Source organism: Myotis brandtii, unplaced genomic scaffold (genome assembly GCF_000412655.1).
Source record: "Myotis brandtii unplaced genomic scaffold, ASM41265v1 scaffold606, whole genome shotgun sequence".
Lineage (NCBI taxonomy): Eukaryota > Metazoa > Chordata > Mammalia > Chiroptera > Vespertilionidae > Myotis > Myotis brandtii.
In genome coordinates, this window is record NW_005370297.1 from 912,606 (window position 1) to 938,342 (window position 25,737).

A 25,737-nucleotide genomic window follows, 5' to 3' on the forward strand; every position below is an offset into this window, starting at 1 on the left:
GTGTGTGTGTGTGTGTGTGTGTGTGTGTGTGTGTGTTATGGTGCTGCCAAGGTTCTATATGGGCTCAGAAAAAGAACCACCAATTTTGAGGTTGAGAGGAGGGGGTAATATTACCAGGTAGTAGACATGCAAAGATGCAGAAAAATGAAAGGCCACTAAGTATTCAATAAATGACGGAAGAGTATATGATGAGGTAGAGGCATGGGGATCATAGAATTGAAGTAAGATGAGGACAATAAAGTGAGTCACAGAAATTAATATGTCATTGGTAATCCTGAAGTCCATTTCAGTGGCATAGTAGAGGCCAACTACAGTGAGACAGGAGGGAGCTGATAAAGAGAATAGGTGAACAGATTAGCCTTGGATGAATTAGCATTGTGTTGGATGACAGCCCCCTTTTGTTACTTAAGAGGGGAGAGAAAGAGACAAACATCTGTATTGCCACCTGCAAAATCTGCAAGGAAAGTAGAGCAGGAAGCTGAGTGCTGGGCAAGGAAGGGGGAACAAAGGCTTGTGGAGAGACAGAAAGTGAAATGAGCAAGAAATGGCCATAAAGCCCAACATCACCAGCCATCAGGAACATGCCTTTCCACCCCCAGCAAACTGGCAAAAAAACAGTAAGACACAAACAGACATATATAACTCTGATAATTACAAGTGTTGACACATGTGAAGTGGCCTCGGTTAGTTTTCTGCACACCTGCTTTGAGAGCAGTTTGGTGCTATGCAGTAAAGGTGGAGGTGGGCACACTCTCTGACCAGGAATGCAGCATACATAAGCACAGGGAGGATCTAACCTAAGTGGTCATCGACAGGATCTAGAATTTAAAATGTAGTACATTCGGTGGACCACTACCCAGAAATGAAAACAGACTAAGTATACATGTATAAAAATGGAAACACGCCCTAACCGGTTTGGCTCAGTGGATAGAGCGTCCGCCTGCAGACTCAAGGGTCCCGGGTTCGATTCCGGTCAAGGGCATGTGCCTTGGTTGTGGGCACATCCCCAGTGTGGGGTGTGCAGGAGGCAGCTGATCGATGTTTCAAACTCTCTGTCCCTCTCCCTTCCTCTCTGTAAAAAATCAATAAAATATATTTTAAAAAAATGGAAACACATCTTTAGCATAATATTGAGAGAGGAAAAGCACTTGGAAAATGATATGTATATGTAGTAAGGCATTACTGATGTAAAATTCAAAGCACACAGAACAGTATTACATATAATTAATGGATACATCTATTTATGTAGACTAAGTAAAAAACAATAGATAGGATACATAGCTCAAACTTATTGTATCTTGTGTCCCTGACATTTTATTTTGTAAAATAATTCAGGAGATATGCAGACAATGGAATACCATGCAGCACCAAGAATAAAGGATCTACGACTATACACAACTGAATGAATAGATCTCGCAGATTTAATTTGCTTATCCAGGAAGTTGAGCAAATGAAACCAGATAGCAAAAAGTACATACTGTGTGATTTATATAAAACAGAAACAAAACCCCAAATCAAAGCCAATGTATCTTGGTAGGAGTCAGGATAACAGGCTCCCCTGTGGTGATGGGGAGGGAGGATGTAGAGTGGGTCTTCCCTAGTGTTGGTAAAATGTCTTCTTTCTTGATTTTGGTTCCAGTTACATAGGTGTTTTCAGTTTATAAAAAAAAAATGTTCACTTTTCTGAATGTATGTGATATTGCCAAAAAAAAAAATGTGTAAAATACTATTTGATAAAGAAAAAAAATTTCCTGTCAGGCATGGCTCAGTGGTTGAGTGCTGATCTATGAACCAGAAGATCACGGTTCAATTACTGGTCAGGGTATATGCCTGGGTTATGGGGAGCCCAGTGTGGGGCATGCAGGAGATAGCTGATCAATGATTCTCTCTCATCATTGATGTTTCTTTCTCTCTCTCCCTCTTCTTTCCTCTCTGAAATTAATAATATATTTTTAAAGAAGAAGAAATTGAGGATCATATGGCAAACTAATATTTATTTGCTCTGGATGGATGGGTTCAGAGGTGATTTTATACTTCCTGTCCCTTGCTATTTATTTGCAGTACTTCGTTGTGAGAAAAGGGAGCACAGGAGCAAATCAAGTTAAGAACTACAGATAGGAGATGGCACCGGTTGGCAGTGATAGACAACAAGACATGAAGCCAGAGATCACAGCAGATTTGCTGCGGCAAAACCAAAATATAACTGCAGTCTCCTCACTCCTTAGCCCGGGTCAGTGCTGTCCTCTAGCATGTAAGTCATCACAAGCTTTACATTTGCAATGTTTATGTTGGAAACAGATTTCGCTTCTGCCTTTCAGTCATGTGCATGGCCAATACTCTGTCAGTAAGTCTATTTATCAACAATTAAAGAGCTTTGCAACCCTCCTATTACCTGTTGATATTTTAAAACATAGGTTTTGAGGTGGTTGAAAGAATAACAATCCTTCTTTCTCTGCCTTTCAGACTTTCCCAGAAAAGGGAGACGAGACCACACCAAGCCTCCCCGTGAGATAGTATTTTCTAAGCGGCACCAGGATAACATCAAAGCTCTTCAATGAGGGTCTGGCAATCTCCCTCTCTTTGGTCCTCAAAATAAAAGTGTAAGTCAAGTTCAACACTATTAATGGGTAATCTGTACTCACTTTCTCTGCCCTTATGAAAACAGGCTGAGTTTTATTTGGGAAAGCCAGTGATGGTGTGTTTGATTTTAAACATACCAAGTGTTTGAAAACTCTCTCAGATAATGAAACCTCAAACAGTGTGGGAGATGTATCAGCAAAGTCCAAGAGTACTCATCTCACCCTGAGCAAATAAAATAGAGAACAAAATGCCCTTTGTCGTGCACTGCGTACCCTGTATGTGTGCCGTGCCTGTGCCGCTGCCCTCACTTTCATGCTCAGCTGATCCCAAGGTGTTTAATCCATGTCACTTCAGCACATCAACTTGATTGCAGAATTTAAAGAAGACAAAGAATACTGTGACATGTGACAGACACCTCTGGACCTCAGCTTATTGTATAAAGATGGATGGGGAAAGCCTCCTAGATTTAACTCTTATGTATCTTGAAACTAAAGCAATGAGATAACGATATGTCTCATGTTAAAGATGGGCATTTCCATCAGAGAGAAGTGGAGCGGCCCCGGAATCTTTAGTTCCAAGGTTCAGCATGATCCTGAGAGCCTCTTAATATTTGCTGCCCCCTGTAGTTTGCTCTTGTAAACATTTTATTTAAAAAAAAATCAAGAGAGCTATTTAAAACTTCAGTTGCTCTTCTTCTAAATCCTAAGTACTTGTGGAATTTTATTCCCTCTCTCTTTTCAGTCCCAGTCCACAAATCAGAGTGATGACATGGGGCGAGTCCGGGGAAGACTGCTATGAGCAGTCGCGATTTCATTTAAGAGAATAAACTGGGGGACATGATTGCCTTTAAAACATGTAGATTGTATTATATGAAGAAAGCTGCTCAAATAAATCCGATTTTCTTTAAAAAGGCAAAGGAAGCATCTGTTTATTAAACTACTTTCTCAATTTCCCATTGCCTTCAGAATCGGTTGTGGGACATGATTGCCTTTGTCTCCAAGCACAATAGCTTCTAATAACATTATGCTTGAAATAATATGGTAGAAAAGTATATGCTCGTGGTTTGTTCATTTACTGAAACTAATATAGATGGCAGAAATTTTACCCAAGCTTAAAATAGCACATGGAACACTAGGAATTTAACACTGGCCCAGTGATGAATGAAATTTCATTATAAAGAATCACAATCTAATATCTAACTTTAGTAAAAAAATTTAGAACTAGTTATCACCATGCACAAATGCTAGGGGAAAAGTTAATAAAACTGTTTATTCTACAATAGATTAATGAAGAGAGATAGATAATCCTAAAATAATGTCATCCCATAGTCTGTGTGACTTGAAGAATTTTAGATTTAATTTCATGATTCAATTGGCCTGTGTATATGTAACTCCCAGAAAGATTATGGAAAGTAACTATTAATTTGTACAGAGTTAAAGTTCCCCTCCGTACACAAAACACCTCCTTTAGTTCTTTAGAATCTATATTATAGATTCAGATTTTTTTTTTCATCACAAATGGATCAAGAAATTAATACAGTTGACCCTTGAACAATGAGGGGATTGGGAGTGCTGACTCCCTTCCCATGCAGTTCAAAATCCATAGATTGACTCCCCCCAAATCTAATTACAATAGCCTGCTGTTGACCAGAAGACTTACCAACAATATAAACAATCAATTAATACAAAATTTGTTTTGAGATCAAAACATGTTAGCTCCAATTTTATGTAGTTAACTACAGAAACAAGACCACTCTAAAAAAAATTAAAGGAAAGTTTTTAAATAGGAAAAATTATAATATACATAAAATCCTGGTAAATGCGTGATGATAAATCATATTTGCTGATAGTCATTTTTATTGTGAAACTTAATTTTGTTATGAAACTCTGACAATATAATCACATTATTTCACGTGGTTGAGGTAGAAACAGAGATCAAAATCCACCAATCAAGAACTGTTACATGTTCTTGGGCTCCCTGCTGTGGAGAACATAAAGGAAGCATTTGACCTGGACACTCTTCTCAGGGTGCATGAAGACTGACTAACAGGTAAATGAGTGAAAAGACAATACGTATTTGAGATATTTACAAAAGAGAGGTACCTTTTTCTTAGAATGTTCATGAACATACAGTCTGAGCTTGGCTGGAATTTAAATGGGAGGAAAACATACAGACTGAAGGGATTGGAAAGGACTTCTGGGGTTTGAAATATGAAGTAAAACTCTGAGAGGAGCTGTCACATACCAATGTTGTCTGCTCTAAAAGCAGACACAGAAGACATACATACAGATTTGTACCTGACACTGAAGATTTCTGATATTCTCAGAGGGGACCTTGATAAAGAGCTACACTGTTCTAGTAAAGCAACACAGATAGACATTTTTTGGTGAGGCACACCTCAAGGTGGACCCCAAACTCAGTACCTGGCTGTCCAATGCTTCCATAGGTCCCTGATGAAAGGGCCTGACCAAGAAGGAAGGGGTCTGCTATGGGAGCCTGGCAGGCATTTTGGCACCTTCAGAGGGTGGACATGCACACTACTGGAGAGAATGCCGAGCTGGATGACAAAATATTTGATTCTATCCCTGTCACTTTCTTACTGTATGAAGTTCAAGCTGGACCCCAAACTTCTCTAGTCCTCAAATCCTTTATTTACCATGTAGGGGTTAGTAACACCCCTTTTGTCTAAATCATACAACCATGGTCAAAAGCAAATGAGATAATGTAGGCAAAACACTGTATAAACTGTAAAATGTGTATAAATTAAGCACTGATTATGTTCAAGCTAGTGATCAACACCTATGACACCGTGTCTCTGATTAATTGGCCGAATCATGGCTGTCAAAAGCCCTCTCCCACTCTTCTCCATTAACCCTCATCCATTTCTAACTTCCCTGTACTAATCCCACTCCTTTCAGGAAGCTTTCTAACCTTATCCATTGTCACACTTACTTCCCATGCCTTCCACTCTTTATGCGTGATCTCTACCACATTATCCATTTTCACTCATGTTCTCTCCTACATAGGGATGTGTGCCTCTCAGTTGCATTATAAATTTCTGAAGGAAAGGGACCTTATTTTCACTTTTAAAATGACACCAGAACCCTCCTGTACTTGGAAGCAAAGAGTTAGGAATAGAGGGAAGTTAAAAGACACTGAAGGTTCAGAGAGAGTGACAGAGGGAATCCTAAGTGAAGACTGACCCCATCACAGGTATCCTGGCAGTTCTAGCTCTTTTCTTGACAATCATTTGAATTATTTATTTTTTACAAATAATTATTAAATTATTAATTACTTAAAATGAAGATGGCAATTTAGATCTCCATTCCTTGACAATCATTTGAATTATTTATTTTTTGAATTGAATAACTGGAAAACAATCAAGTTAATAAATGTTACCTATAGAATGGTATTCCAAAAAAAAAAATGAATGAGGTTGGGTGAACTTACATTTTTTGTACCAAATAAACTAATTGAATTTCTAATCCATATGACTTGGGTAAGGATAAAATCTTGATGGATTTTTTTTCCCAGTTCTCTCAGAAACAGCCAGGTTACCTTTTTCCCCACTGGTGACATATATTATTCAATTGTTGACAACCCTGGCATAATGATTCAGGATGCAGAACATCCCGTATATTAGCTAGACAAGCTATCTGTGAAGGGCCATTGTAAGTGGAGAAATAATGTGTCATATTTTACTATTTAACAAGATACATTCGTTTTATATATAAGGAGACTACCTTTCATGTTTCAATCGCTCATTTGAAAAAAGCAAAATATAATTCAGAAGAAAAATAGGCAGTAATGCAATACAAACTGGGTGCTTAATTTCACTTCATGGAAATTCACTGTTTTGGATTATCTGCATCAGTGATCCACCCATCAAATGTCTCCCTCCATAAACTCCTGTATCGAAACATTTTTTCCCCCTCTCTCTTTAGAGCTGCTGCCTTCTAGTACAGAGCTAATGGAGACATAGGTAAGATGAAAAGATTAGATATCTGCTGAGCGGGGTTTATAAAATCATCTAGCATATACTTTAAAGAGGCCTACTCCAGGAGCCCCACAATTATCACTCTGAACCGGGGTCCGTTGAGTGGTGTTTCTCTTTTAACTTATAACACTTTAAAACTAAAGGTAGCAGGGCCTCTTGAACAAAAGCAAGTTGAACATAGACCGACTCTGGGTTCCTGTAATTTCAAAATGGACAGTGCTCTCACACTTGAACTCAAGCAGTCGCAAAATTCAAGACAATGGGATTGAGTTTCTGCAGTTTGGCTGTTGTTTAAATGGAGATGAGCACATCCCCCACCTCTGACTGTGGAGAGACAGTAACAGCAGCTGACACTGGGATGGTGGCATTAAGGTCTCAAGGCAGAAATTTGCTGGGAAAGTGCTTGCAAAACAGATTGTTTCCATTTCTGCTCTCCCCATCCTGCAAGTGGTGGCTGCTTCATGGCCAGAAGCAGTTGTGGGGAGGTTGTTGAGGGTGGTTTCAAGGAAACAGCCTGTGTTTAGACTGGAGCAGAGGCTTGGAACCCACAAAAGTGAGCATTTCTCCTTTCACTAGCATTTGCGATGTGTCACCATGGGGGTTGAGAAATCTCGCCCAGATGCTAGTGTGTGCATGTTTTAGGTGTCCTTGTGGGTGAGGACTTGGCAGGCAGCATGGTGCCTTAGACAGTCAAATGGGAGCAGTTCATCCCGTTAAAGTCTAGACATTTAAAGAGCAGTAAGTGTTTGTGAAAGTTTTTAGAATGGGAGCAAACAGAGGATTTGGAAACGCGAATCTTCCTGAAAAAACAAATCCAAATTAGTCCAAGTGCACTTGTACATGCCTTTCTTTTTGGGTGTATTTTTATTATTTTTTGAAATATTTTACCAAGATCTTTGGGGAATGTAGGCATGTATAAAAACATTACTAAACGCGGTGGTGTACTGTTCTACTCACCAATTGCTGGTCATCTCTAACACAGAGAGTGGACTTACGTGACAGTACTAGCTAAGTCCTTTGTTCAGAATGTCGAGTAAAATAATTAGGTTCAAGGGAATTATTATGGAGAAATCCATCTTTAGTAGCTAATACATATCACTTTTAATGCATCGAGAATGTATTCTAAAAGGTAGCAACAGGTTATCATTAAAATGTGCACAAGAGCCTGGCTGGTGTAGCTCAGTGGGTTGAGCATTGTCCCATGCACCAGGAGGTCGCCAGTTTGATTCCCAGTCAGGGCACATGACTGCACTGTGGGCTCCATTCCCAGAAGGGGCATGTAGGAAGCAGCCCATGATGTTTCTCCCTCATAAATGTTTCTCTCTCTCTCCCTCTCCCTTCCTCTCTCTGAAATCAATTTTAAAACATGTGCACAAGAATAGACATGTGGACTTTTAAAGAATATGGCAGTAAAAAAAAAATTTTAGATTTTGCTTAGGATTTGTAAGACTCCTAATTGCTCAACCAAAAGCAGTGTAATAATTTTAAAAGCACAGTCATAAAAGTAATAAACACAAACTTCGTGTTGTACACTGAGGGGTTCACACTATTTATTTTGAGTGATGCTATTATTAATTTTAAAATAATGAGCCTTCATTTCGGACCACTGTTTGGCCAGAGTTTGACCCTGAAATGGGATGTTGAACTGAGTTCCAATTGTGATTATACTGATGTACTACAATCGGTTGGGGATGGCCATGATGTTGTGGTGACAATAGCATAATATAAGTGCTACAAGGCCTTTCTGTGGAGTTTTCAACATGCAGAGAAAAGACAGTCATGTTTGTAAGTAATAAACCAAATTAGCACTGCATACAAATTAAATATGGGGGAACATAGTCCCAAAGAACCCATCACTGACTAGGATTGCAGTTATAAAACAAATGCTTGGTTTAGCATAAGATTTCAGCAAAGCTGTCTAGAGACCATATTGATTTAACTTCTATTTCTGCCTATGAAAGCTGAAACTGGCAGCTTTATATCGTTCATTTCAACTCCGATTTTTATTTTTTCTGAAATGAAAAAATGTCCTGCTGACATAAGTACAGGTAAGTGACAATTAACAGTGTTGACATCAGTAGGTGTTATCAGATTTAAAAAGGAGGAAAAGGACAACACCAGGAGGCATGCAAGTGGGGAATCAGAACAGATACTAGAAGGGGCAAAAAATGAGAGGAACAAGAGTGTTTTTTTAGTGGTCTTGATGGCTTCGTTGAAAGTCAATAGCTTTGCACATGTCCCAGTGAGAAAGCCATGTACACCGTGACACAAAGCCAACATTTGTATTTTCTGAATCCATCTGATTGTCTCTGGTGGATAAAAACTTGAGCTCAGATAGACACCTAAACTGGCTGGGAAAAGTTTCAGAAAAGAGAGAAACAAACGAGGAGCTCAGAAAAGAAAGAAATAAGTTGATAGCAAAGATCCCTTTCCTCAATGATGACAGTGGAAAGGGCACTACTCATAAATATTAATAATCATGGTAAGAACAATGATCATCTGTAGAGCACTGTTAATTTTGCACATTTGTTCTCCATCTATTGCTTCACTAGAGCAGCATGAGGCAAGTAGGGCAACAATTCTTATCTTCATTTGACAGATGACAAACAAATAGAAAATGCTTCATGAAATTGGAGTAACGTGTCCAAGCTCCCAGGAGTAAAATACTATAGTGGCAGAGTTGCGGCTAGAACTTAGGCGTCCTGATTCCCAGCACTTAGCTCTTTCCCTTACTTCTCTGACCACTCCTGAGCCACAGGCTACACTAATGTAACTTAACTCAGAAAATAAATTACTTAAAACTGCTTTGGCCAAGACCACCATCTCCCAGTAATTCACCAAAATGACTAACACAAAGGGAAAGAGGAGAGGCACCGGCTATCTGTTCTCTAGGCCTTTTAGAAAACATGTAGTTGTTCCTTTGGTCACATACGTGTGAATCTACAAGAAAGGTGATATTGTAGACACCAAGGGAATGGGCACTGTTCAAAAAGGAATGCCCTACAAATGTTCCCATGGCAAAACTTTAAGAGTCTACGATGTCACCCAGCATGCAGTGGGCATTGTTGTGAATAAGCAAGTTAAGGGTAATAGTCTTGCCAAGAGAATTAACATATGTATTGAGCATATTAAGCACTCTAAGAGTTGAGATGGCTTCCTGAAACATGTGAAGGAAAATGATCAGAAAAAGAAGGAAGCCAAAGACAAATGTGTCTGGGTTCAACTGATGTGTCAGCCTGCTCCGCCCCGAGAAGCACTCTTTGTGAGAACCAATGGAAAGGAGCTTGAGCTGCTGGAAGCCATCCCCTATGAATTCATGGCATGATAAGTGTAAAAACAAAAGAGAATGGTGTCTTTTCCCCAAAAAAATCATTTAAAGGAAATCAAAATACCCATTTTGTAACTGGATCATATTATTCGCTAGAGGCCTGGTGCACAAAATTCATGCACCTGGGGGGTGTGTCCCTCAGCCCAGCCTATGCCCTATCACAGTAAAGGAGTCCTTGGGGGATATCTGCCTAAGCCTGCACTCAGACATCCCTCTCACAGTCCAGGGCTCTAGCAGTCCAGGACCCCTCACTCCTTACTGACTGCCTGCCACAGAGGTGGGAGAGGCTCCCGCCACTGCCACTGCTCTCACCAGCCATGAACCCAGCTTCTGGCTGAGTGGCCCTCCCTCTATGGAAGTGCACTAACCACTAGAGGGCAGCTTCTGCATTGAGTGTCTGCCCCATGGTGGTCAGTGCACAGCATAGCGACCAGTCATTCCGCCATTCAGTCGATTTGCATATTAGCCTTTTATTATACAGGATTGTTTGAGGTCAGCACTTTCTCATTCTAGATCTCCTTGGTCTGACTTTATAGTTCCCTTTTCTGGTCATACTGCACCCTAACTGGTTTGGCTCAGTGGATAGAGCATCGGCCTGCAGACTGAAGAAGGCTTCCAGGTTTGATTCCAGTCAAGGGCATGTGCCTTGTTTGTGAGCTCGATCCCCAATAGGGGGCGTGTAGGAGGCAGCTGATGGATGTTTCTCTCTTGTTGATGTTTCTAACTCTCTATCCCTTTCCCTTCCTCTCTGTAAAAATCAATAAAATATATTTTAAAAAATAGTCATACTGATTTTAATATGTATAAAAGATAAGGAAATCCTTCCCTGAAATTAGAGACAATGGCAGGCACAGATATTCTGAGTAAGTCTATAAAATTCACTGAATCTCAATTTTCTTATCTGTAAAAAGAGGAATTCAGATTTATTTTAAGAATATATTTTTACTGATTTCAGGGAGGGAAAGAGAGATAGAAACATCAATGATGAGAGAGAATCATTGATAGGATGCCTCCTGCACATTCCCTACTGGGGATCAAGCCTGCAACCTGGGCATGTGCCCTGATTGGGAATTGAACTATCAAACCATTATCTCCTGGTTCATAGGTGGATGCTCAACCACAGAGCCATGCCGGCTAGGTGGGGGATTCAGATTTAATGTTTCTTTATACTTACTTTCCATTAATTTGTTAATATATTATTATTCCTATCCATGATATATTTATTCATGTTATATATTAATTTTAATAGAATTTAACCTTCCACCTGAGTTTCTGGGCTTATGCTTGTAGTATTGCCATGTATAGACTCCCTTGCTTTTCAAAGTGTGGGTGGTGGACCAGCAACTTCACTGTAATTTGGGAGACTGTTACTAATTCAGAGTCTCATGCTCTAACCCAGATCTATTAAACATAATATGCATTTTTAATAAGATACTTGATGATCTGTATGTACTTTAATGTTTGAGAAATGTTGTCATAGATCACAATCTTTTAGGAAAAAAGGGAAATAAGACTTTGTGAATCTGTCTATAAGACACATAGTATATGGTGATTTAGAGGCTCATTTGAAGTCAAGTAATTGTAATGAAGAGTTTAGATTTTTTATTTTTAAAGAATAATTATTGAAGACTTCACAAGTCTTAAGGTAGTAACAAAAAATGTATGAATTAAGACTGAGGATCAGTCTTACCTTGTCCTTATCTTCTTGAATAAAGAGAAGTCAAATAGTGACCAGTCTCACCAAATTCAGGAACCTAGATCCATTGCAGAATTTGCCTAAGGAATCAAAGTTAGTAGGTGGTTTAGGAGCCTATCTGACTCTAAAACCTAGTCACATTCTATTAATCGGGGCAAGCGACTTGTAGAGAAGGGTAACTTCAGAAACATAAACAGGGAAAGGTCCATGATTGCTAGAAAAAGCATGGAGCCAACATTTAGTTATTCATCATCTTATTAGTCTTGCTTTAAAGTATTATGTCATTGAATGAATATTTTTCCAAGCTACACACCTTCCCAAAGAGGGTATTATATTTCAACTATATTAATCACTTTTCAAAGTTTTCAAATCAGTAGGTTTGAAAAAATTCCCAACAACAGCAAGGATAAATGTTGGATTATAAGAAATAGCTCTAACATTAAGTATCCCCAAACATTGCAGAATATGTTGTAAACCTTTCAAAAATAAAAACAAATAAAAAAATATTTCAATGCTACATATTAATGCATTATAGTAAGGAATGATTTTCTTTGAATCTTAGCTTTGTCTTATCAGTAAAACTAGCTGAAACTTTTATGATTTTCTACCTTAAAATTTTTTGTGTGAAACTTGATTATTTTTCAAATACTGCTCTGTAAAGCAATATGCCACAAGTGAATTGGGTAAAGTTCATGGTAACAATAGCTGACCTAAATCTTGTTTTATGTTTCAATTATTTATGTATTTCTAGCTCTCCTATTTACAAAAGATTCAAAGAAGTTTATTGCAGTACAATTTTAAAGCAACAAGCTTAAATTTGCTTATATGTGTATTATTGAATTTCCTCCAACTTTTTTATTTTGAAAATGTCAGGGCTATATAAAAGTTGCAAGATACTACAATGGACACTCATATTCCCTTTATCAATTGTATTTTACCACATTGGCTTTATTGTTCCTTCTTTCTGTTTTTGTGGATCATTTGTAAATTAGTTGCAGTCATCATAGTACCTCACCCTTAAATAATTCAGTATGTATCTCCTAAGAACTAGGACATTCTTTCCATAACCAAAGTAAAGTTATAAAACTCAGGAAATTTAACATTGATATCACAGTATTATGTAATACATACCCACATTTAAATTTCCAATTCTATAGCTGTGTATTTTTCAATATGGGATCCAATGAAAGGTCACACATTACATTTAGTTGCAATTTTATTTGTAAAAAATACAAATAATCATGTATTACTGTGATCTTTTGACATGTTTCTGAAAGAACAAATGTACTGTAGTGAAACTGCCATGCTGATGGTACACTTACAGTGCGTATTTTCATAAAATTGAGGTAAAAATCAACTCAACTAAAAATTTTTTTCCTGGTAGATAAATATACACCACATTTCCCCACTGAAATGAGCATGTATGAACATTTTTGGTGTGCATACTCACTAAAACTGGCTGAGGACACAAACTCGAAACTAGACAAGATTGTAGGGCAATAAGGCCAGAATGAGAAGAAAAACTCTTCATGATCTAAATGGCATGAAAGATTAGAATTATGAGTAGGGAAAAATGAAATTGAACATTGTCTGTCTGTAAGGTCATCCTTTATCAGTCATTTCCTCTATATGGGTGGTCGAAAGTGAAGATGAAGTTAAAGGACTTAATGTTACATGCAAACCAACCAATGTTTACGATTAACGCAAACCAAGCAGTTCCAAAGTAAAGATTTCTGTGGTGATTTAAATTTGGCCACGGTTTGCATCTCTGTTCCTGCTTTCATAGATATGCATGAACTTGACCTTTTCCTCAGCCTTTCTCTCTGGTTGCCCTTAAAGGTGTTATTTTTTCTGTGTATATTATGGCACTCCAGATGAGCTGAATTTCCTTTGAATGTGTGAAAAGGATGGGGGACTAGAGCACACTTCGGAATAAAGAATAAGCTCTCTTTTCCCCTCCTGGCTGGCCCAGGATAATCTGTCTCCACACAGGATATTGCCCATACCCTGCCGGTGGACTGCTCAATAAACTTATTCACAATGACCCTGAAGAAACAAATGGAGTCTGTGTTGCTAATTTGTACCACATATTGCCCAATGCAAAAATAATTAGTAATCTAGCTCAGCTTCATTCGAAATGCCAAAGTTTAAGTTTTCCAAGATCAGTTTTAAGCATGCATAGGTTAGGTTTATTTGTGTAGATAAATCTGTAGGTCTGAAGTGCAGAGAGACACATGGCAAACTTTTTTAAAAGCAACATGAATATCATACGTTCCATATTTTTAAGGACCCACATCCTAAGTTTGGTAATTTCTCTGGCCAGATGATGGCTTTTCAACCTTTAAAGTGCTGTTGAACTAACATCTTTTATTTTCTCCTTACAATGTTGGCTCCTAGAAGTTTAAAAGTTGGAATGGTAAAAGAATCAGCACTCTTTTTCTTTTGGCGCTTGGAGCAAAGTAGCTCTACCTTGTCACACAATTCTTTTGCAATTCATTTGAATGAACTAAGAACAGAACCCACCCAAGACAGATAATGGCTCTATCATTTTCTAGCAGTGTAACTGTAGGGAAGATACTATGTCTTGATTTATCTCAGTTTTCTCATGTGTAAAATGAGAATAAGTTATCTACTACACACGATGATCAAAAAGTAAATGAGCACAGCTCGTGTGGCTCAGTGGCTGAGCATGGACCCATGCACCAGAGGTCACCAGTTCAATTCCCGGTCAGGGCAGATGCTGGGTTGCAGGCTAGATCCCCAATAGGGGGCGTGTAGGAGGCAGCAGACCCGTGTTTCTCTCTTGTTGTTTCTATTCCTCTCTCCCCCTCCCTTCCTCTTTGTCTAAAATAAATAACAACATTTTTTAATAAATGAGATAATGCTATGCTATGACACACCAACAGAAAATCACTGACCAATAAATGATAAAAAATTATTATTTATCATTATTACATGGTTTTCCTCACCAATGGATTTCATTATAAAAAATATATAAAAGTTAGTCAAGACACCATTACTATTCTGACTGAATAACAGGAACAATCCTTTTTTAAAATAAAATGGGATATGTAGGTACTAAAGGGGTTAATAAATCATCTCTCGAAGAAACAACTATTAAACTGGATGAAAATGTAAAAATTAACCAATTGAGAATCAATTATTCATGAAAAGTGCTGAACTTCAGGTAAGAACAATGGGAATCTGCCTGGGGTTAATGCCCCAGGTGCTTCCCACTCTACCTGTTTCCTCCTCCACCCTCACAGCTTGGTTAGAATGATGTCTCCACTAAAGCACAGCTGTCTGTTAAGATCAGGAGGAGAAGAGGGGGTTGGAGAAAAAGAGGAGAAAGAGAAGGAAAAGAGGGGAAGGGAACAAGAGAAGAGAATTTTGACACTTACCTTGAACCATACACAAAAAACAACTCAAAAGATATCATAGGCCTAAATGTAAGAGCTAAAACCATAATACTTCTAGGAGGAAATATAACAGGAAAGTCTTTGTGACCACAGATTAGGTTAAAACATCTTATATATGACACCAAAAGCATAATCCATAAAAGAAAAAAAATCAGTAAGTTGAACTTTATCAAAATGTTTTCTCTTCAAAGTGCCATTAAGAAAATGGGGGAATAAAAAGGCGGGGGCGGGGCACAGACTGGGAGAATGATAGAAAGTATTTGCAAATTATATTTCTGATAAAGAACTCATAATAAAGAAAAGAAAACTCAATTAAAAATTGAGCAGAAGACCAAGATATTTCACAAAGAAGATATTTGAATGCCTAATTTAAAGAAAGATGTTCAGTGTCATTAGTCATTAGAGACATGGAAATTAAAACTACAAGGTACTATGATAGCCCCATTAGAATGGCCGTAATAAACAAGAAAGACAATAGCAAGTGTTGATGAGGATGTGAGAAAGTGGAACTCTCTACATTACTAGTGGGGATGAAAATGGCACAGCGACTTTGTAAAGCATTTTGGCGATTCTGTAAAAAGTTAAATATAGATTTACCAGATAACAGGAATGTCATTCCTAGGTGTCTACTTTAGAGAAATGAAAGCATATGCCCATACAAATACGTGTGTGCAAATGTTCATAGAAGCATTATTCTTAGTAGACCAAACTGGAAACAATCCAAATGTCCATCAACTAGTGAACAGAGAAACAATATTGGGTATATTCATAGAATTCAATCCTTTTCATCAATAAGAAGGAACAAATTTTTGATAAACCCTACAACATGGATGAACTTCAGAAACATTACTCAAAGTGAAAGAAGCCAGGCACTGACACAAAGGACCAAATATTTTATGATTCAATTTATATGAATCTCCTGAAAGGGCAAATAGAGACAGAGAGCAGCTCAGTGGATGTCTGGGATTAGAGTGGAAATGGGAATTAACTGAAAGCAGGAACATTTGGAGTGATGGAAATAATTCTGAAACTGGATTGTAGTGATGGATACAAAACTATAACTTTATGAAAAAATACTAAATTGTAAACTTTCTGTGGATGAATTATGTGGTATGTAATTTATACCCCAATTAGGCTATTAAAAATGAAAAAAAACTCTACTAAAGTCAAGAAAATGAATTACTTCAGGAAATGTACAATTTCTTAATAAATATATTCATTGTTTAGTTAAGTTAAATAGAATGAGAATTAAATGTGGGACCAGATTTCAATCTTGGCTCAATACATTTCTATAGAAATCTGGTCTAGTTACTGTGGTTAAAGCTCAATTTCCTACTTTGTAAAATCAGAGATGTTGATGCATATATTCCCACTTGAAATCACTGTTGCATAGTTCAAATGAGTTATGAAAGTGCCTTGTAAACCATGAAACTCTGCACAAATGTTAATTATAATGATGATATGTCACCTGTTAAATAACCATTTTTAATAATCTGTTTTGTTCTTTAGCTTAAAGCCTTTGTGGTCTTATGCCCTGCCATTTTGAGAGGCTCAAGAATATCACCTTTGTAATGTATTTCCCCCTCCTTCAAAATAAATATTACAGAATTTGCTTTAAAAAATACAAACAGCCGTGGCTGGTATGGCTCAGTTGGTTGGAATGTCCTCCATGCTCTGAAGGGTCAAAGGTTTGGTTATGGTCAGGGCACACTCCCAGGTTGCGGGTTTGATCCCCAGTGGGGACACATACAGAGGCAACCGATAGATGTTTATCTTTCACATCTATGTTTCTCTCTCTCTCCCTCTCCCTTCTTCTTGCTCTAAAATCAATAAACACATACCCTTGGATGAGGATTAAAATAAAAAAATACACAAAACTTTATGAATATGAATTGATCATTCTGCAGCACATGTAGTATAAACTTTATCAGGTAAATGGTTGCAAGTAATTGGCAAAGGGATAAAAAGGAAAATACCATGCATATTCCATAGATATTTGTAAGAGAAAATATGAGTGTTTCTTGCCTTTGGAGTTACTGCTATTCTTAGAATCCACCCTTGTAAGACATATTGCTGAAGGCATCCCTCTGGTAGATGTTCACAAATACATCAAAGGTAAAAAAAATAAATTAATTAATTAAAAAGTATGTTGCAACATCAGTCTGTTTTTATCAAGCCTTGAAAATCAAGCAAAGTATATTATTTACACATGAGAGGTTCTATTCTGAGTCTGCATACATCTGGCATAGCTCATATTTTTTCTTAATTTAAAATAAGTGTTATAATGAGAGCCTTCCATTTAATTGCTCTATATTGGTAAGCTTCTGCCCCAAATTTAGGAATATGTTGAGCAAGAATGAGATTCTCATTAAAGCATACTCTCCCTGCCCCATCCCCATCCTCTCTCCCTTTCATTTCCCTGTTTCCTGAAAGAATGGCTGGGAACAGGGAAGAAATCAATGCTCTGCAGCTAAAAGTATGCGTATTGGTACCGATGAAGAGGGGAGGCCAAAGTCACTGAGGCATCGTGGGTATGACCAGCTTCGGAGTTAGAGAGAATTGGTTTAAATCCTGGCCATTCTAAGTATTACCTGTTCGGTATTCATTCACTCAGCAGACATTTATTAAGTATCTACCTCATGTCAGCATTGTGCTAACTCCTGTCAATGCAATGATAACAACAACAAAAAAATGTTGCTTTTCTCTGGTAGAGGTCAGTTTAGTTAGGGATTCATATGTTAATTGTATAATCAGACCAATGAATACGGACTACAACGAACAGGAAGTGCTCTGCACAAAAGGAACATGAGGCATGCAGTGACATCCACCCAGAGTGGATCATTTTTTAGTCCCTCTCTCTTCCATAGGATCAATCTATTTTCAAAATTATTAATGTTCTCACTACTAATAATTGCTACTTTAGTCATTCTGAATTTTGAAATAAACAAGAAACAATACATTGTAATTTTGAAGATAGTACCCAAATTAAAGAAAATAATTTGTGTGAACAAAAATTTGTTCTTTCTAAACAAAAATATTACTTGGCCATTTGTGCTGTTTTGCCATTTTAACTTTTAAAAACAGAAATAACAACGTTAAGTGCCCTTACAGGATTTTACAACATAAGTAACTCCATTTTTTTCGGGCTACTTATAATTACTGTGCTTTCATTGCTTATTTAGAATGTACTGTGTAGCCCTAACCGGTTTGGCTCAGCGGATAGAGCGTAGGCCTGTGGACTGAAGGGTCCCAGGTTCGATTTTGGTCAAGGGCATGTACCTGGGTTGTAGGCACATCCCCAGTAGAGGGCTGCAAGAGGCAGCTGAATCAATGTTTCTCTCTCATCGATGTTTCTAACTCTGTATCCCTCTCCTTCTCCCTTCCTCTCAGTAAAAAATCAATTAAAAATATTTTTTAAAAAAGAATGTACTGTGTAAACTCAGAAAGATGTAATATAATAGGAGCTAACCGACCCTGTCCCTGAAGTGAGTTGTAATGACGGCGAACCATTATGAACTTTTCCAACAAATGTCCATGGCAAGGGCGGACAATGTAACTGGGAGTTCTCCAAATTAGCTCCCATAGGAAACAATACTAATTGAATACAACACAATACAAAATTAGTAATGTTTTAAAAATACTAATTTGAAATGTGCATACATATTAAAGCTCCATAATCACCTCATCAATCGTTGAGAAGTTAGACCAACAAAAGATTTATTCAGGAAAGACGGTTAGAATTGCTGGCACAGGTACTACTAAAAAGCAGAGCAGCATTTTGTGTGTTTTATTTCTGTTTTTAAATTCTCTACCGACAACGCGCCTCTTTATTTCTCCCACCCTGGCAGACTACTTTTACCATCCTGTCCTTGGTAAACAATGAGAGCATATAAATAACAAGAGAATCTGAATCACAACGCAAGTGCCAGACCCCCGTCTGAGAAAATGTGTTCACGGAGGTGCAAATCATTTGGCGAGGCCAGTGCTAGCAAAGCTAGGGAGGAAGTTGTATGAAAGCATTTTGGAGAAGTATGTGCATGAGACTATGCAGAGCTTCGTACGGCATATTCAGGATTGTGACTTGTATCCTAAAAACATATTCAGGATTTTGGTCTTTATCCTTTGAGAGGTTTTTTTGCTGGGGAGAAGATGGGGTGGTGAGGAGGTATCATAATCAGATCAGTATTCAGAAAAATTGACTCAGCCACAGAGAAAGAGATTGGATGACAGCTGGGGTCAGTGAGGGTCAAAGATGCTACAACACTAGTGAAAATAAAAGACAGGCCCCCTGGTGACAACTGAGTTCAAATGAGGTGTTCATGGCAAGAGGCATTTCTAGCAAGTAAGATAAGCAGGGATTAGTGAAGCATTGGATGCTTAATATTAGTCTATTAGTGTGGTTCTCCGGAGAAACAAAAGGAGAGGGAGAGAGAGAGAGAGAGAGAGAGAGAGAGAGAGAAAGGGATTGCTTTATTCTAAGGAATAGTTCACACAATTATGGAGACCAACCTGGCCCATGATCTGCAGGGTGAGCCAGTGGATGGGAAACCCACCAAGGCCGATGATGTAGATCCTGAGTTCCACTCCAAAGGCTGGCAGGTTTGAGACCCAGGAAGAACCACTGTTTCAGTCTGAGTCCAAAGGCAGGAAAAAAACTGACATCTCCGCTCCATGCCCTCAGGCAGGAGAGAACTCCCTCTTACTCACTGTGGGTCATGCCTTCAGCTGATTGGATGGGGCCCACCCTAATTAGGGAGTCCAGTCTACTCTACTGAATCTACTGACTCAAATGTGAATCGCATCCAAAAATACCCGCAAAACTATGCCCTGAATAAAGTGTGACCAAATATATGAGCACCCTGCGGCCCAGATCAAATTGACCCTTAAAATTAACCATCACACTGAGCACAGGGAGAGGGGGGTGTTCAGAAAGTTCTCTATCTTCTAGACGATTTGATAGCTGGCTGTTGCCCTCACTAAGCTAGGGAACACTAGACAGCACCAGGATTTAGGTCCGGGTCAGACACTTTATTCTGTACTTACTGACTTTGACATGACTTAGCAACATCTAAGTAGGTATATCAATGGATATATGGTCTGGGACCCAGAGTTTGGTTTAGTAAGAATAAAATGGAAGTCAATAGCATGTAGATGTTAATAAAAGCCATAAGCAAAGATAGAAAGGCAAGGAAGAGTTAATATAAGGTAGTGAAAGAAAAAAGAAGGTGTAAAATCTATCCATGGGGAATTATATCATTTAATGACTAGATACACAGGATAATCCTGCAAAAAAGCCTGAGAATCACAGTCAGAAAAGTAATGGTCGCACCATGGGGAGTATTGTGTAAAGAGCCTCAGGTAGGGTGAAGGGGGATGGAGGGGGGCTGCTAAGGCGAGGTGTGCTGCTCACAGAATACGGAGAAGCGGGGAGAATAAATGAGCAAAGATGAACTGGAGACAGTGTGTAGAAAGCTTTTAGAAGAATTTGACCATGGAAGAGAGCAGAGAAATAGGCTTGTAGATTATAAAATTCTCAGTGATATAGTTGTGAAATTACCCTTTCTTACTAAACCTAGTGAAATCAACCAACTAATATAATCACAGAGTAGCAAGATAGCTCACATAATGCTCAAGGAAAACCATTCATAAGTCATAGCTTTACTGGTTTCTTTTATTATTGGAAATCATGGGCTATAAAATGCAATATATTATACATAATGAATTATTATATGTATATATATATCAGTGCATGTACCATAGGAATAAGCCTTTCTCATAAAATCTCCCGTGGTATCCAATATCCAAGGCAAACTGTACACATAAACCACAGGATTCAGGCAGATCCTGCATATAATTGTATTCTCTTTATGAGGCCTCATGGGATAAATGCCTCCCTTTTCCTGCAAAAGAATAGAATTGCTTTATTGTATAGGCAATGGGAATCGCATTACGGATTGTATTTTTCACATCACTTTGGGGCAAGAAAGCTCAGGGCTAAACTGTGGTCCATTTGCAACAACCTGAAACAGAAACCTCAGAGCATGATTTTGCCTACATGTCTCACCCCCTTTTTTTTTTCTTACCTTTCACTTCTCATCAGTCCAGTTTTTCTTGTGTTCTATGGATTTCTACAATATGTCTCCAATTTCTAACTATAACAGGGTACAAATAATGAGCACATAATCCTAGCAGTCTGTAAAATTCAGAAGGGTGCACCTATACCTGGTAAGTGTGTTGATCTACTTTATTCTAGAACACAGAGCTGGTGTCATTACACGCCTAGAGAGGAAACATTTGGCAAAATGGCATGATACAGATCTCAAGGTCTATTGCTAGAGATCAACTAGTGAAAAGGCAGAAAGGGATTTACAGTTTTACTTGAAAGGCTGATTGTGTGTGTGCGCACTCTCCCACCACAGCGCCTGTGTACTTGTGAAACAAGCTTCTCCCTTTCAGGTTGAGAGGTGTATTTTTAATGAGCAGAAGACATTAAAGGGAACTCGAGGCCTCTCAGAACCAACAGCGTCACAACAAGCTTTCAATTAGGGGACATCTGTTGGGAATACAGGGGAATCTCTACGCAAAGTCAGCCGCTAATCACATTCACCTGCCCTGGCAGCCAGACAGCCCTCTGCGCTGGGAAAGGTTGCTTATTCCCTCCATGCTCAATCACACTGCATTAAGTGGCCACCTGGGCAATGTGTTAGTGCGCACCTGCTGACCTACTCCGCCTAACAAAACGCACTGAAATGAAACTCCCAAAATAGACAGAAAGCAGATCCGCCCTGGCCCAGAAAGGGAGGCAGACAGAACAGCCAAGAAGAAGAAAAGACCCGAGACTGGAAGTACATAATGAATTGTCAGGAATTCAGCATTAACTCGGGGACCTGTCGTTAACATGTTCTCCTGTTCTTTCACAGTGGGTTTAAGGCATTCTTATTCCTGAAAAAAAAATATTCAGCCTTTTCACTTTCAGTACAATAGTATTTAATCTGAATCAGACCAAATAACAAAATAACAGCCAGATCTGTAAGAGGGTCAGAGCAAGCAATCTATGTATAGAAACAATTTGGGGGGGATGATTGCTTTTTGCCCACTTTGGAAATGGATTGTGTATCTTTCTTTTCTGAATGCATAAAAGGTACTTTTCCTAAAACATACAATTTTTTAAAGATAGTTTATTGATTTTTAGAGAGAGGAAGGGAAACGGAGAGAGAAAAACATCAATGTGAGAGCAAAACATAGATCCGCTGGCTCCTGCATGCCCCCTACTGAGGATCGAGCCCACAACCAAGGCAGGTGCCCTGACCTGAAAATGAACTGACAACCTTTTTGTGCATGATCAACACCCAACCAACTGAGCCACACTGGCCAGGGCCATACAATTTTTCTTCATTGTATTTCAATTGTTGGGATGGAATACTGTATATTTCATGTTCTAAAGTTATAAGCAAAGGCTAGTTTATAACACAATACAGGTTTACCCCACTATCAGAAAGTAGAGTGATACTATGAAAGCTTTCATGAGCCAAAATACCATAAAGCAAAGAAGCAATTAGCCATTAGTTTATGTAGAAAACTTTTGAGCATTTCCAGATCCCAAAAATAACCTAAAACATACCAAATACACTTAATTATGTCCAATTTTACACTAAGCATAACATCGTTAAGTTTTTCTAACACCTTTGGATACGTCTCACTAACAGATGCACAAAATAAATTGAGATAAAGCTTAGGTGCTCACAGATACACTTAAAGCTACACTTTGACGCTGCGATGCTAAGTGTACATTCACGGGAAGGAGCTTGGCGGGGCCACGCTTGCTGCTTAGGGTGCGTGAGGCCTCCATAAAGGCTGACTCTACCAAGATTTGCTGCAAAACAAATGCTGAACTTTTTTTTTTTTGCCTTTTTTAATAAAAGAGAAAATCCTTTCCAGATTTCATTCCATCAGTGAAAACCGGTACTAAAGTAGATCTTTTGTAAAAGGGAAGTGGCATATTTTGCTTAGCATAATAATCTCCAGCTCCATCCATGCTGTCACAAAGTGTAAGAGTTTCTTCTTTTTTACAGCTGAGAGTATTCCATTGTGTAAATATGCTGAGAACAAAATAGGACCAGAGGCATGGGTGCATGGCACAGACTGACATAATCTCAGAGGGGATGGGTGGGGGTAGGGGGGACTGGAAGAGATTATTCAAAGAACATATATGAATACATATATGCATAGCCCATGGACACAGACAATAAGGTTATAAAGGCCAATGGCCTGGAGGGGTGTCAAAGGGGAGAAAATGTGGGACATCTGTGATCGTGTCACCAATTTTTTAAAAAGTAATAATAAAAAAACATATTTTTTTAAAAAGGAAAAGTGGCACAATGCTGACTTTCAAAAGGCAGGGGTTACCTATACTGTAGATCAAATTTTCTCTACTTGACAGATTGCATTCCTACAGCCGCTTGCACTGTTATTTTTGTCTAGTACAAGTTGTATTTAAAATTATTCTCTCTTTTAAAAGTCAGAATTGGTCTATTGACAAACCTCAGAACATCTTAAGAAGTTCAACCAAAAAATACAACACATCCTAAGGTACATACAGTTTATTTCTGATCATTTCTAAACACATAGCTCCACGCAGATCCCAATACTTTGTGAGCTTCTCTGTAATACTCTAAAGCAGCGGTTCTCAACTTGTGGGTCGCGACCCCTTTGGTGGTTGAACGACCCTTTCACAGGGGTCGCCTAAGACCATCCTGCATATCAGATATTTACATTACGATTCATAATGGTAGCAAAATTACAGTTATGAAGTAGCAACGAAAATAATTTTATGGTTGGGGTCACAACATGAGGAACTGTATTTAAAGGGCCAGAAGGTTGAGAACCACTGCTCTAAAGTCAAGAAGAATGAGAAGATTTGGCCCAGGGATTCCACTTCTAGGAATATATTCTAAGAATCCCGAAACACCAATCAGAACAAATGTATGCACCCCTATGTTCATAGCAGCGCTGTTTACAATAGCCAAGATCTGGAAACAGCCCAAGTGCCTGTCAGTAAATGAGTGGATAAAAAAGCTGTGGTACATTTACACCATGGAACACTATGCAGCAGGAAAAAAATGAGGGTCTCTTTTTTCACTCTTTGAGACAGCATGGAGGGACTTGGAGAGTATTATGCTAATCGAAATAAGGCGGTCAAGAAGGACAAGTATCATATCACATGATCTCATTCATATGTGGAATCGAATGTACAAAATAAACTGATAAACAAAATAGATCCAGAGACAAAGAAGCATGAAACACACTGGGAATCTCAGTGGTAAGGAGAGGTGGGTGGGGGTGGGAAGAGATTAAACACAGAATGTATATGCATATGTGCATAACCCATGGACACAGGCCTTGGGGGCACAGGTTCAGGGTGGAGGGAGTCAATGGGGAAAAAGGGAACATTTGTAATACTTTCAACTACAAAGATACATTTTTTAAAAAGAAGGAATGAGAGCGGTTATCTAGTTGCTGCAGGTTAAGAAGAAATTTCAGCCAATGAATTAAGAACTTTCTAAATTCTGTTGGTAAAACTCTACCTAACAATTATTCATTTCTCCAGTTCACTCTGTCTACTTAGACATAATCACATATAATTGCAGTTGTAATACAAATAGATAATATAATAATTAATAATAATATAAAACTAAACTGTTTTGCATGCTCACAACTGTAAAGCTACTTTTGCCTACTCTTGTGTGTGTGTGTGTGTGTGTGTGTGTGTATTTTCTCAAGGCAATAATTTCTCTTTAAAAAGCAATGAATTTAAATGAAGAAAAAGAATGAAAATTTCTAGTTTGGTCATATTTTTATAGTTGAATCGAAATGATTAATAACCAAATCTAGCTCTTCTCCAAAGCACTTAGACACAATTGATGCATTGAAATAAGAAAGAATATGAAAAGGGACTACAACAGAGCCTATAATTCTCAACAAGCTTCTCTGTTTTCTGATGAAGATAATCAGTAAGTAGATCACCAAGGCATCTATTAATCACTGTCAATTTTGAGCAAGTGGAGGTTCTGATTGGCTGCTCACAAATGGCCAGCTGCTAAAGGAAACTAGAGAACCTGTGGAAACAAAATCTTTCCTTCACTAAAATAACTACCAGTTAGAGGGACAAAACATCTTTAAGTAAAAGGAGAAAGGAAATAAATTTTAAGAAACAAAATGTGTAGATTCACCAGACAAGATATTAGCTTGTGAGCACTAGTAACATTTATCGCAGCGTTCTAGAACAATGCAAAGAAAAATTGATGTAAGAAAATTAATATACATAATAAAGCATTGTCTCACATCACAGCACATAGCCTTCTCTGGTGCACAGTATCATGGACTATATTTACATATGTATATTTTTGCTTGCATGTGTGTATCATGTTGCTCTTAGCAGGAGGACTTTGAAAAGGTCAGTATCTATGCAGTAGGGTAAGGCAGAAATAGCTAATACTAGCAAAATGTTGATGGTTTCATTAATGTTTCTATTATTACTAGTTGACAATGTTTAAGTCTTTCCAAATTCGTTATCTAGGTATTACGTTTTAACTTTCATTTATTAAATAAGGCATTATAGTTCTTGCTAAGTTTTGTACCCGAGAATTAGGAGCTTTCAATCTAAGAATAAATGTTGGCTGCAGAAATATTTGATCTTGATAGTCAAGTGATTCCAGGA

General features: G+C 38.2%; 1 protein-coding gene and 1 pseudogene across 18 annotated transcripts in view; one reads left to right on the plus strand and one right to left on the minus strand.

Annotated features, from left to right (window-relative positions):
- Window positions 1–25,737, minus strand: part of PTPRD (protein tyrosine phosphatase, receptor type, D) — an 865,179-nt gene that overhangs the window by 561,969 nt on the left and 277,473 nt on the right. The gene's annotated exons all lie outside the window — the stretch shown is intronic.
- Window positions 9,403–9,902, plus strand: LOC106728399 (annotated as a pseudogene).